The sequence below is a fragment of the Macrotis lagotis genome, chromosome X (assembly GCF_037893015.1).
Source record: "Macrotis lagotis isolate mMagLag1 chromosome X, bilby.v1.9.chrom.fasta, whole genome shotgun sequence".
Classification (NCBI taxonomy): Eukaryota; Metazoa; Chordata; class Mammalia; order Peramelemorphia; family Peramelidae; genus Macrotis; species Macrotis lagotis.
Window position 1 is genome coordinate 618,654,492 of NC_133666.1, and position 13,237 is coordinate 618,667,728.

The window sequence follows — 13,237 nt, forward strand, 5'->3', positions numbered from 1 at the left end:
TTGCTTCTCGTATCTTAGGCATAAGTCATTGAGATCCTATGACCAGGATAAGAGGATATAAAGAAACATATAAGGCAAGAGAGAGGACCCCTTTCTACTAAATACCAAAAAACAGTGTGGGAACTTCTCAAAAGCTAACAGATACACTCTGGTGGGACTGCTGTTGTATTTCTGCCCCTGTATTGCTACCTGGCCTCTTAGTACCAGATTTTCCCAGTTATCTTGAACAAAGTCTGGAAGAAAGTCCTTCTTAAAAGAAACTGGTATTATTTGGCATTGTGAGGTTTATAAGACACTGTGCATTAATTATTTTATTTAGTCCTAACAATAACCATGGAAGTTAGGTATTATTAGTCCCATTTTACAGAAGAAGATACTGAAGAAACTGAGGCATATAGTGGTAAGTGTCCTGCTTAAAAGGTCACATAGCTGTTTAGTGTTGAAAGCTATATTTGAACTCAGGTCTTCTTGCTTACAAGGTCAGTACTTCATCTACTTGTGACAACTTGCTGCAACTTAATATCACCTTTTAGGAAGGGGATTAATCAGCTGGAGACTATTCAGATGAGAGTCTTTTGTGATTTATGAGAATCCACTGAAAAAATCATGGTATTTAGAATTATAAATTTAGCTAGATATGACCTTAATGATCAGAGTCCAGATGAGGAAACAGACTCAAGAGATTAGCATACATAGTATGTTATCTCAAAAGGTAGCATACTTATTACATGTTAGAGACAGGATTTGAACCTATGTCTTTTGACTCCAAATCCAGAGCTCTTTCCACTGACAGTTTAGCCTTAAAGACACTTAGGGACAAGCAACATGATAACTGTCTTTAAGTATTCTGAGAGCTGTTGTGTGGAAGAGGAATTAAACTTGTTATGTGTGGGTCCAGAAGGCAGAACTTCCAGCAATGGAGTGTAAATTGCAAGAAGCTAATTTTTAAGCTTGAGGGCAGGAAAAAATCTTAACAGTAAGAGTAATAAATGAAAGGAATGGGAGGTCTTCAAACAAGATCTGCTGAAGACTTGTCAGTCAACAAGCATTTATGAAGCGCCTATTATGTGTTTGATACAGGGGGATATAAAGAAAGTCAAAAGACAGTCCTCTGGTCTCAAGGAGCTCACCATGTAATGGAGGAAAATAATACTGCAATGAATAATGTGCAAACAAGTCGTTCACAGGATAAATTGCAGACATTAAGGTGACCTGAGAAAGAATATTTGTAAAAGGCAGAACTTTAGCTGAGACTTGAAGGAAGCCAAGGAAGCCAGAAAGTAAAGATGAGGAAGGAGAGTTGCAAACATAGGCGATGAACAGTCAGAGAAAATGCAGTCCGAAACAAAGTATTTTCTGTGAGCCCGACCAGTGTAATTAAATGTCCCTGAATGGGAGTTAAAGACTGGAAAGGAATGAGGGACTAAGCTGTAAATGGATTAAGGGATTTAGACACCAAAGGAAAAAAACTTTATATTTGATTTGACATCTGTGTGGAGGATGGACTGGAATGGGTATTGCAGAAGAGATTCTTGTTCAGATATAGGTTTGACCACTGGGTTCTAAAGTCTAAGCCAACTTTCAGATTCTATGATTTCCTTACTTTTAACATTAGATTGCCTATGCAGGCTGTAGTGGGAAATTGCATCTGTCATACATTAGCATTAGAAAGCTCCCTGAGCCCAATACTAATTTACTCACAACTGTTATTCACTATTCTGCTCCTTAACCAATCAATGCAAGCCCATGCCCATAACCGTAAGTAAATTTTCATGCCACAGATCCCAAACCTTCAACTCAGATAACACCAGCTTACTGAGAAAAAGGATACTAGACCAGGCTTCTGGGATACTCTGATTTCAGGAAATTCATTTGGTATATAAATGCCCCCCTCCCCCTTTAAAAATGTTCTCATCATATTATAAGAAGATTAATAACAACTAATTAGCAGAACCACTAGGCATCTGGATTATCAAATACACAGTAGAATAATTTTCATAATTATTTTGATGTACACTATATGTCCTGCTTTGCCTAGGCCATAATTGCAGTCAAATATTGGACTGGAGATCACTGAAAGAACACATCTCATTCTCTGCAGAAACAAGGTGCCCTTCAAGATGGTCCTCAATGGAGGTGGCACTGATGCCTCCTCATAGCCAGTATTCAAAGCCATCAATTACTGGCTTCATGATTAGCTCCCTCTACATGGAAAGGTCACTAATCTTGGGCAAACCAGGCCCCTTCAAAGATCAATTAACCATGTGCAAGGAAGTATACAACTTGTTAACCTCCTTCCTTTACGTTTATTTTTTATTAATTCCTTTGATATTCTTGATATTCTGCTCAACTTCGCATTATTCTGCCTCACTTAAATTCAATTTATGCAGAAGTCAAAAGACAACACTCATATCATTTTGTCATTTCTTTCTACCTCAAAGTGCTATGGTGACAGGCAAGTGAAGGTGCAGATACTGAGGTGGTCATGTGTTCATCTTCATCAAGGGGTTGAAGCAGAAGTGGAATTTGGCAGTCCTCTAGGGGATCCCTCTAGGAGCACCCTCTTTTAAGGACCACACTTGGAGGAAGAGTTGCACCATTAACATGGTTGTCAACAAAAAAGGAATAGGCTGATTTCAGAGATTTGGTGTACAGCACAGCCATTTACTCATTTCAGTCAAATACATTCAAAAACATCAAGATTAGTTTGATGAAAATGATGGGGAAATTCAGAAACTGCTAAACAAAAAACAAGAATTATGAAGATTTACCAGAAAGATAGTTCATCTGTCTGTAAAAAAAAAGACATACTTAACTTGATCAAAAGTAAAATAGAAGCAAAGCGTAAAGAGATGTGGGATTCTTGGCTTAGTAAGAAGGCAAATGAAATTTAGTTTTATACTGATAAGAACTCAAAATGCTTTTATGATGACCTAGAGGCTATCTATAGACCAAACACCTATGATCTCAAAAACTCAGTGCTGATGGAATTACACTGATTAGTGATAAGGACATGATCCTGGAGAAATGAGCTAAACCCTTCCATTGTAATTTCAACAGGCTGGCATCAATCAATGCTGAAGTCACTGATTATAAACCTCAAATTTAGGTCAATCCCTCTCTAGATGAGCTTCCAATTATTAAAGAAAGGGTTTTGAATGTCATATGGCTTCTCTCATATGTAAAATGCCTACTGCTGATTCTATTCCAGCTGAGACTTACAAGGCAGAGGGTTCGCTGCTCATATGAAAGCAAACTGAAATTTTCCAGGTTAAATGACAAGAGGAGGTTATCCCTCAGATGTCCAAGGATGTTTCTATTGTCCATCTCTTTAATGAAAAGGGAACCAGGCTGTTCTGTAACAATCACAGTGGGGATCTCCCATACCTCAAAGGTTTTTGCCAGAGTCCTTAACACGGTGATACTTCACTTCTAACTGAACAGAGGTCTTTACACAATGCTCATCAATCTCACCAAGGCTTTAAATACTGTTAGTCAGGAGGACTTCTGGAAGATCATGGCAAAATTTGATTGCCCAAAGAAGTTCATCAATATGGTATATCAGTTTCATAATTCTAGATAATGGACATGCTCGTGTACTTTCCCAGAACCAATGGAGGGAGCAAAATATATAATATTTTCAGTGATGTTGTTAGATGATATCAATAAGGAAGAAAACAGAATTACAATCAGTTACCACACTAACTGTAAATTATTTCACCTGAAAAGACTACAAACCAAGACTAAAGTGGAGGGAGAGTTGGTGTGTAATTTTTTGTTCATAAATTACTGTGCACTCATGTAACAAAGTATGTATTGGGTCTCTGTCATTTGTGCTAATTCTGGTCTGAAAATAAACACCAAAAAAGCATAGATTCCCACCAGCCAGCACCACAAAATCCATATGAAAAACCCATTGGATAACAGCAAATGGAGAATTTTTTGCTGTAGATAACTTCACTTACATTGGCAAAATACTCTCTACGGAGGTACAAGGTTTCACATGCATTGTTAGAAATGTTTCAATGTTTCAGAAACTCCAAAAGAAAATGTGGGGGAGAGGAAGTATTAGGCTACCTACCATACTGAACTCCTACAGAATCATTATGCCAACTTCATTGTTGTAGAACTGTGAAACCCTGACAATCTACCAGAGCCACACCAGGAAACGGAATCAGTTCCATTTGAATTCTTAGTAAGATTCGGAAAATCATCTGCCTAGATAAATGCACCAGACTCTAAAGTCCTTTCTTAAGCTGAACTACCAAGCACAAGCATGCTGCTACAGAAAGTACAATTCCAATAGGTTGACCGTGGCATATAAATGTCAAATACACATTTGTATAAAAGACTATTTTACAGAGAACTCACACAAAGGCAAGTGCTCACATGAAGGGAAGAAGAAGCAATCCAAGGGCACTCATTAGATCTCTCTGAAAAAAATTGGAACTGATGAGACATGGGAGATACTCGCAGAGGACAGAAAAGTGTGCCCATATCAAAGAGAACACTGTATTTACTCTATGAGCAAAGGAGAATTTCTATAGCTCAAAAGAAATATGAGATGCACAAATTTAGGGCCATCTCCTCTCCAAATGTTAATATGGATCATTTGTGCCTGACCTATGTTAGGGTCTTTCTCATTTCATATTGGTCTGATCAGTCAGAATCAGACAACATTATATTTTGAATCTGACAAAGTGATATCACTTCAGTCATCTTCAATAATGAAGGACAACAACCAACAAACCCAATACAATACCTTAATAATATTGGTGAACTTGTCCATTCCTGTTTCATTCCTGCTCTAGCTTTTCCCTGCTATAAAAAATGCCTGCTGATAGTTTTAGGTGGATGCTTATTATTTTAAAGAAAAATCTATTTATACCTATGCCATTTTTAATAGAAACGAATGCTGTATATTGCCAAAAGCTATTTCTGCATCTATTGAAATAATCATATTGGTTCTGTTACTTTTGTTATTGATATAATCAATTATAATAGTTTTATTTATATTAAATCATCTCTTCATTCCTGATATAAATTCCTCTTGGCCACAATGTGTAATATTTGTGATACATTTTTGTAATGGATTTTTGCATTCATATTTGTTAATGAAACTGGTCTAGGAATTTTCTTTCTCTGATTTTGCTCTTCCTAGTTTAAGTAGCAGCACTCTGTTTCAAAAAAAGGAGCTTGGTTGGATTCCTAATTTACCTGTTATTCCAAATAGTTTACATAATATTTGAATTAGTTGATCTTTAAAATCTTTCATATCATTTACTGGTAAATCATTCTAATTCTTGTACTATTTTCTTTGGAAGCTCATTTATGGGCTGTTCTATTTCCTGCTCTGTTAATCTGAGCAGTTTATATTTTTGTAAATATTCTTCAATTTCCCTTAAATTGCTAGATTTATTGGTATATAATTGGGCAACATACTCCTAATAATTGCTTTGATTTCATCTTCATTAGTGGTATATTCACCCATTTTCTTTTGATACTAGTAGCTTTGTTTTCTTCTCATTCTTTTTTGAATCATATTGAGGCATAGAGAAAAATGGTAATTTTCTTTTTGAAATGAAATTTTGTAATTTTTTTCTGCCCCTATGCCTGACTTGGTCACATACACTGGCCCTTGGGGGCAGGCACAGTAGAGTAATAGATGCTACTTTACACCAGGTGGTAATTAAGCATGGCCCTTGGTAGCATGTTCAGTTGACTATATCTCATATCAGGTGTTAACCACCCCTCAAAGGATCTTTCTTCCCATCAAAGAAGTATATTTAAAGAGGGGCTGGACTTCTGCTGCTCCGTTTCCCCTTTCTTTCTTCAGGCTAGACCCATGTGGTCCCAGATCCACTGGCTCTAAACCCAGTTACTTCTTGTGACTGTTTTCCTGTTTCTCATTCCTAGTTGTCTTTGCTGTTCTCCCCCAGCCCAGCTTGTAACTCTCTCTTCTTGCTTATTCTCACTATCTTAATAACTCATTCTCTTTATCTGTTTTTAAAGAACCTAACATGAGCTTTTTTTTGGTAATCTGATTTTTTTTGTAGTAACCTGAGCAACCTGGGAATTAAAGTCTATGCCTTTTCTTACTCTCCTGAGTCAGTCTGTTAATTTTGTCACCCAAAACAAACCATATCTATCTCTCAGATCTCAGCACCCCAGCAGCAGAGGCTGCAATATTAGCCAGTGGTTTCAGTTATTTAATTGGTTCTTCACAAAACCAACTCCCAGTTTTATTTCTTAATTCAATGGTTTTCTTACATTAAATTGTATTAATCTTGCTACTGATTTTTAGGTTTTTCCAATTTGGTGCTTAATTGGGAATTCTTAATTTGTTCTTATATTCTAGTATTTTTAAATTGCAAACCCAATTTCTTGGTCTGCTCTTTGTCTATTGTATTGATATAAATATTCCAACACTGTCTTTGGGTGAGAGTTCCTGAAACTGAGGCTACAGTCAACACAGCTATCCCAGGTTTGTTGTTCGATGATTCTCAGTACCTACTCTAAGGCATTCAATCAACCAGTCCATCACCCCAGGAAGTCAGGTCTTTCCTACCTACTTTCAAGTTCTTAGGCTGGCAACTGCTTTACCCTGACTTTTAATTATTTCTGCCACTCTGAAGTTCACTTTGATATAATATTTAAATTATTTGTGGTAGAATTTGAAAGTCATGTAATTTCCTGCATCATCTCCTCCAAAAACCTCAAAGCTTAAACCTACACCCAAAAGTATACCCATACCTATATCCAAAATATAAAATGTTTATTCATTACAAAGTATTTCCATGAAATATGACATCCCTGTGAAGTGGTGATGATGATGATGATGATGATGATGATGATGACGACGACGACAATGACGATGACAACGACAATGATAATGTCAGGGTCTTCTCTGGTATATTAGCAACTGAGAGATAAGAAAAATGATACTCTAAAAGGTTGAATAATTTGGGGGGGAAAATCACAGAATTAATAAGTAGCAGATCTGGGACTCATAGAATTAGAGAACTAGAGATTTGAAAAGACATAAGCAAGTCATATAATCACCAAAAACAAGTATTCTCACTATGATGTGTCTGACAAGTGATATCCAGTCTCTACTTGAAATTCTTCAATGAGGAATTCTTTATCACCTCCTAAGACAGTTTATTTCACAATTCAATGGAACCTAAATTTGCCTCTAACTCCTACTAATTCTGCCTTCTGGGGCCAAACAGAAAAAATCTAATCTCTCTTCTATACAACAATCCCTCAAATATTTGCATATAGCTTTGGTATACCTCTGAACTCTCTACCCAAGCCAAGCAAGCCAAACCATTGCTTTAATTGATCTTCATATAAACATGGTCTGAAAACCAGTCACTATGCTAGTTGCTTTCCTTAAACTGTGATTCCTAAACAGATGATTTAAGATGGGGTCTACTCAGATTGTAGTTGGACTACACAAAACTCTTACTTGGAAGCTAGGCCTCTCTTAATGCAGCCCAAGACTACATTAGATTTCTGCTTTCTGAAGGGGCAGGGGTGAGGCAGGAAGCTGAAGCATCATGCTATTGATTCATACTAAGCTTACAATTCATTACCCCCCCCCCCCCATCTTTGTCAGAACAACTGCTATCTCTCCATGTCTACCTCATTTTATATTTGTTAATTTTCTGTACTAAAATATAAGAATTTTCATTTATCCTTATGGATAATTTCAATTATCCTTACTGACTTTTTTCTTATTAGATTCATCCCAGTGCTCTAGGCTGTCAACATCTTTTTGGGTCCTGATTTTGTAATCCAGTATTTTTGCTATTCCTCCCAGTTTGTGTCATCTACAATTTTTTTCTTCTTTTCTTTTGTTAATCTATCCCTCCCACAATTCTCTGATTAAGCCAATAAAAATAATATATAATAAAGCCCTCAATTCAGTGCTTCATAGTTAAGTCACTGATAACAATGTTAACTGTACTAGTAATAAGCACATATCCCTGAGTTATTGTACTAGCAGTATCCTGCTACAATGATAATGACCAGTAATCTTTAAAGAACATAGCCATCCAACCAACTCTCAATCTAACTGCATTATCAACTGGTTCACATCTCTCCAACTTTTCTACTCAAACACAGAGAGATAATTTATCATAAGCTTTATTAAAATCTAGGTGAACTATATCCAAAGAATTTCCATATCTACTAGTTTAGTGAATTAATCAAAAAAAAAAAAAGAAAAGAAAAAAATAAGGTTAATAGGTATGTTCCTGATAGAGCCAATCTCTTTCTAATCACAGTTTAAACTATTTCTTTATAATAGAATTTTACAGAAATCAGTCATCAGTCTAGAGTTTGCATACTCTTGTCAGAATCTTTGCCCTCTTCCAATTTTATGGTATGGCATTCCATTATCTATCAAATATCACTGACAAGGGCTTAGCAATAAAATATAGCTGCCAGGTCTTTTGAGACCCGAGGATATTCATTCATCTAGATCAACTACCTTAATTTATCAAAGGCTTTCAGGTTCTTTATTACTACCTCCTTACCAACTCTGAATAGGAAATTCTTATTAGTTATTTACCATTCCAATCTCTGACAAAAACAACAAAAAAAGCAAAATTAGAATTAAGCAACTCTGACTTATTTTCTTTTCTTTTTTTGCAAGGCAAATGAGGTTAAGTGGCTTGCCCAAGGTGGCACAGCTAGGTAATTACTAAGTGTCTGAGGCTGGATTTGAACTCAGGTACTACTGACTCCAGGGCCAGTGCTCTATCCACTGCGCCACCTAGTGGCCCCTCTGACTTATTTTCAACTATCAAATTGTCTCATGTTTTCCCCTGCTCCAACAAAACAAAAACATTTTTTTGGTTAGACCTTTGCTTCCCTTTACTGTCTCAACATACTCCAAACTGTATCAATTCTATTTTAAAGGATACTTTTATTTTGTGTTACCTAGTCTTGCATATTTTTTGCATATTTCTTATTAAACCTAAGTTGATAGTGAATTTCCCTGCATCGAAATTGTCTCTTTAGGCAAATCCAATTTTTTTCCTCCTCATTAGAGGAGGAAATGTTTTTCTTTATGTCTTCAAAATTCCAGATCCTTCCTTTTCTTCCATTTTAGAGTATGAGATAATTTCCCCACTCCCTCCATTTTTCCTCTCTATCTTTTGAAATCTATTATATGTCATGTTAGCTCATGTCCCTATTTCCCTTTTCTTTTCTATCACAAATTCCAGAAGAGAATACTCACTTTTCCCATAGCGTTCTCACCCACTTCTCCTAGAGTTTCCACCATTTCAACTCTCAGAACTAGTCTTCCATGTTAGTAAAAACTAAATCCAGAATAGAAAATTCCCACAATGGATCTTCCACTTTTTTTTAAAGGATGAAATTACTACTAAAACAAACCAATAAATTATAAACTCATCTACTATTCAATAAGAGATCCAGAAGCTGTATACCTAATTGCACTCTCCCATCACTACAACATCATAGTTCTGTAATATTATCCCCAAACTCATCAATTTCTTCTTTTGTCCAAGTATTTGTTCCAAATAGAAAACAAATAGATGACAAGACAAAATCATTTGTTTCTGCCTCCATTGACCTTCCAGCACACTCACACACTCTCTCCCACCCACCCACTTCCTGGATTTCCTCAGGTAAATACAGAAGTACACCCTCTTAATATACAATGTCACTTCAGCCCCTTCTTTATCCTATACTACTGCTTCTTTTTTTTTTAAGGTTTTTTTGCAGGCAAATGGGGTTAAGTGGCTTGCCCAAGGCCACACAGCTAGATAATTATTAAGTGTCTGAGACCGGATTTGAAACCAGGTACTCCTGACTCCAAGGCCGGTGCTTTATCCACTATGCCACCTAGCCGCCCCTATACTGCTTCTTTTGAATAAGGTATACTAATTCAGATATTCATGGTTCTACTTGTTGTCTAAACTGTGGACATTTGCATATAGACATTTGGGGGCCATAGATTATAGTACTGGCTCCTTTTATGGATTTTTATTCTCAGTGAACTTTTGGGTATCAATTGCTATTCTTCATTCTTCCTTATAACTACTTGCAAGGGTACACACACACACACACACACACACACACACACACACACACACACACAGTCTTTTCCTTCCTCCATCCTTTTTTTAGTTAAAACTCTTCCAATTAGATTCAGAGATTTATACCACTTTTTTTAATTGATGTCTTCTGATTTAGAGGATTTTTAATATGATTACTAATATTCTGCCTATTTTTAATTAAACACTGGTCATCTCTGACCACTCACCTATAGAAGAATGGCTCTTAGTTTTAAATATTTGTGTTAATTCCTTTTTATATTTAAGATATCAAAATTTTATCAGATGCATTTCATAGAAAGGATTTTTCCCAGGTGATAGTCTCTCTTTTTATTCCAGCTATACTGATTTTGTTTCTAGAAAAAGTCTTTTAAATTTGTTATCATCCATTGCTCTTTCCAGAATACCATGCTGCCTGTCCACAAACAGTTGGGTTTATAAGCATTATCTACCACAGAACTCCCAGTGCTTTTAAAACCACAGCTTCAAACTCCTGACACTTTGGGAAGCTGACTCATCTTTCAGATGAAAAAATTAAGGTCCAGAAGAAACTGTCAAGATTTAATTGCATTCTAGAAAAATCTGCTATAATTATTAAACTATATCCAAATGAGTCCTCATCTAAAATCTAAAGCAGTTGGATAAATGTCCTCTATAATCCCTTCTAGTTCCAAATCTATAATTCAGTGAGTCTATGAGTGCTGACCCCAATCAAAGAAGCTAGGCCTGGAACAATGACTTTTCCCTAAGGTATTGGTCCCTTCTCTTGGATCTATTAATTACCTCATTCTTCTAAAGAGTTACATGACAAAAAAGAGAAGGAGCTGACTTCAAAGACTAGGATACATTCTTTGTATCTTGTTCCTCAGTCTGAGGTCCATCCTTTCTATCTTCCTTGGATTTAAGAGATGATGTCTGTGATAGTCCTTTACTATGGGACTCCTATTCATTGTTACTTCTCCACATCACCCAATGTGCTTGATCTCCAACTTTTAACTCAACTAACACATAGCTCATCTTGAACTTAAAAATATGGGATAATTTAAAAGGAATGTCAGGAAATAGCTATTCCAACCTCATTTTGATACACAGGAAACTGTGACTAAAAACAAATTTACAGCATTTCTTTGATCTAAGAAGACCCAATCTTCCTTATCAGTCCTGCTGCCAATAATGGGGAGGATAAGACAGTACTTTAGAGAAGGATGTCTGGGCCAATTTATTCTCAGTCAACCCCAGTTCCTTTTGCAAGTTCAAAAGAATAACATAAAAATTATAACTGAAATAGTCTTCTCTAAGGGCCCCAAGGGAGCAAGGGGCAAAGTTCAGAAAAGAAAGGTACAGGGTATTATTCACTGATGCTCTAGTTATTAAAAACAAAATTTAAAGTATGAAAGACATCAAACATGCAACAATATAGACCCTAGTACACTTTAATATCATCAAAAAAGTAGAAATAGGTGAATGATACTAGCAATTTAGAGTGTGTTGCTATGTGGAACCTTTTATGAGACTTTAGTGTATTTGAACATTATATCCACATTTCAGGTGGGCTGCTGCTGACGTAGTGGACAGGAAGTATATTCATTCAAGAAGTGACTCCTTTAACAGTCCATCCTTCATTTATATTGTCCTTCTCAAGGCAAAACACAGTTATTTCTTTCCCAGAGCCCTTTTAGAAATTTAATTTTCTGTTTATAGGTTGGTGTATGGGAAAGTGATCCTTTACTACAAAAATTCTATTGGGACCTGATTCAGCAAGAAGGCTCTTCTGATTCACTAAAGATTGGGAAGGAATCTCAAATGACTTACCTTTCATAGATTTCAAAACTTTCCAAACAATAAAGTGATGCTTAAAAAATTTCTTGAGCTACCTACATGGCATCTAGGTTATTTATTTGAAGCTCTTGATAATATAGAAAATCTCACAAAAATTATTAATGCAAATCAGATATCAACTCTTTCTATTAGACCATTTCCCCCTATAAAAATATTCTGATCTATCAAGAAAAATTTTATTAGCACCTGAATGTTATTAACTATTTCAAAAGTAGTTTACCTGGGCCTATTCGTTTCACTATTCAAGTCTTAACTGTCTGAAGTCTCAATAATTGCCTAAATGAATTTCAATTTAGGAGGAAGGCAAGTCTCAAAAAAGGATGCTGGCACATATTTCAGCCTTCCCAAGTTTTCTACCATGTTGTTTCCTTCTAATTGATTTTACCTACTGCAGTTATCCTTGACCTTTCTCTTCTAAAAACACAAACTTAATGGCTAGCTGGGAAGTACGTGCACATTCCACCCCCTAGAGGACATTTTCTTTACTGGTCGAGGCCCACTGATAGGTTTACAATTAAAGGGGAGCCAAAGCTAAGAGCTGGCTTCAGCTCAGCTCAGCATGTAGGAACCAGGCACCGACCTCCCTTGTTTAAACGGCACCATTTAATCACTTCACTGCTGAAGCGGAGAGGGCAATTAGGGGGAAAGCTGCCAGAGACCCATCATTCGCTGGCCTACAGATGTTTTCAGTTCTGAATAAATTTTAAAGAGAAAAACACAACAATAGCCAGGGAATTAATTTAGATGGAGAAGACACCCTGGGAGAATGACAACAAACAAGGTTGAATCTGCCAAGGAAACAGCAGTGGTGCACAAATCCTGTGGGGATGCTGTGACATCACAGTTTAGGGCTGCCAGCCCAAGCAAAGACCCTATTATCTCCCCTGCTGACTGACCTCTGTAGAGCTAGAAAAACTGTGGCCACTTGAGTACTGTATTGAATCTATTTGAGGTGAGATGCAATCCCAGCTATATCATCTTTAGATCTAAAATTGTCAGCAAAAGCCACAAAAGGCAGGCTTGTGGTTCACTTAGCCTATAAGTTTGTAAAAAAAGCACTTAAAAAGCCATCCTTGTGGATAGGACACTAATTATGTCACAAGAATGACTTGCCCAGTGAGTCATACCATTTTCCTTGTAAAAAGCAAAAAGGAACTAAAAGCACCCTGGGCCTGAGGTCAAGAGCCCTGGGTTCAAGAGTAAGATGTAATTCTAAATCAGGACTCAGTAAACCACAGCCTAGGGTCAAATCCCAGTCTATCTTCTGTTTTTGCATATCCCACACACTTGAATGTTTTTTACATTTT

General features: G+C 36.5%; 1 protein-coding gene and 1 pseudogene across 2 annotated transcripts in view; both read right to left on the reverse strand.

Annotated features, from left to right (window-relative positions):
- ZC3H3 (zinc finger CCCH-type containing 3) overlaps positions 1-13,237 on the reverse strand; it is a 527,107-nt gene that overhangs the window by 398,621 nt on the left and 115,249 nt on the right. The gene's annotated exons all lie outside the window — the stretch shown is intronic.
- The window catches only part of LOC141500064 (10 kDa heat shock protein, mitochondrial pseudogene), a 62,558-nt pseudogene that overhangs the window by 15,943 nt on the left and 33,378 nt on the right, over positions 1-13,237 (reverse strand).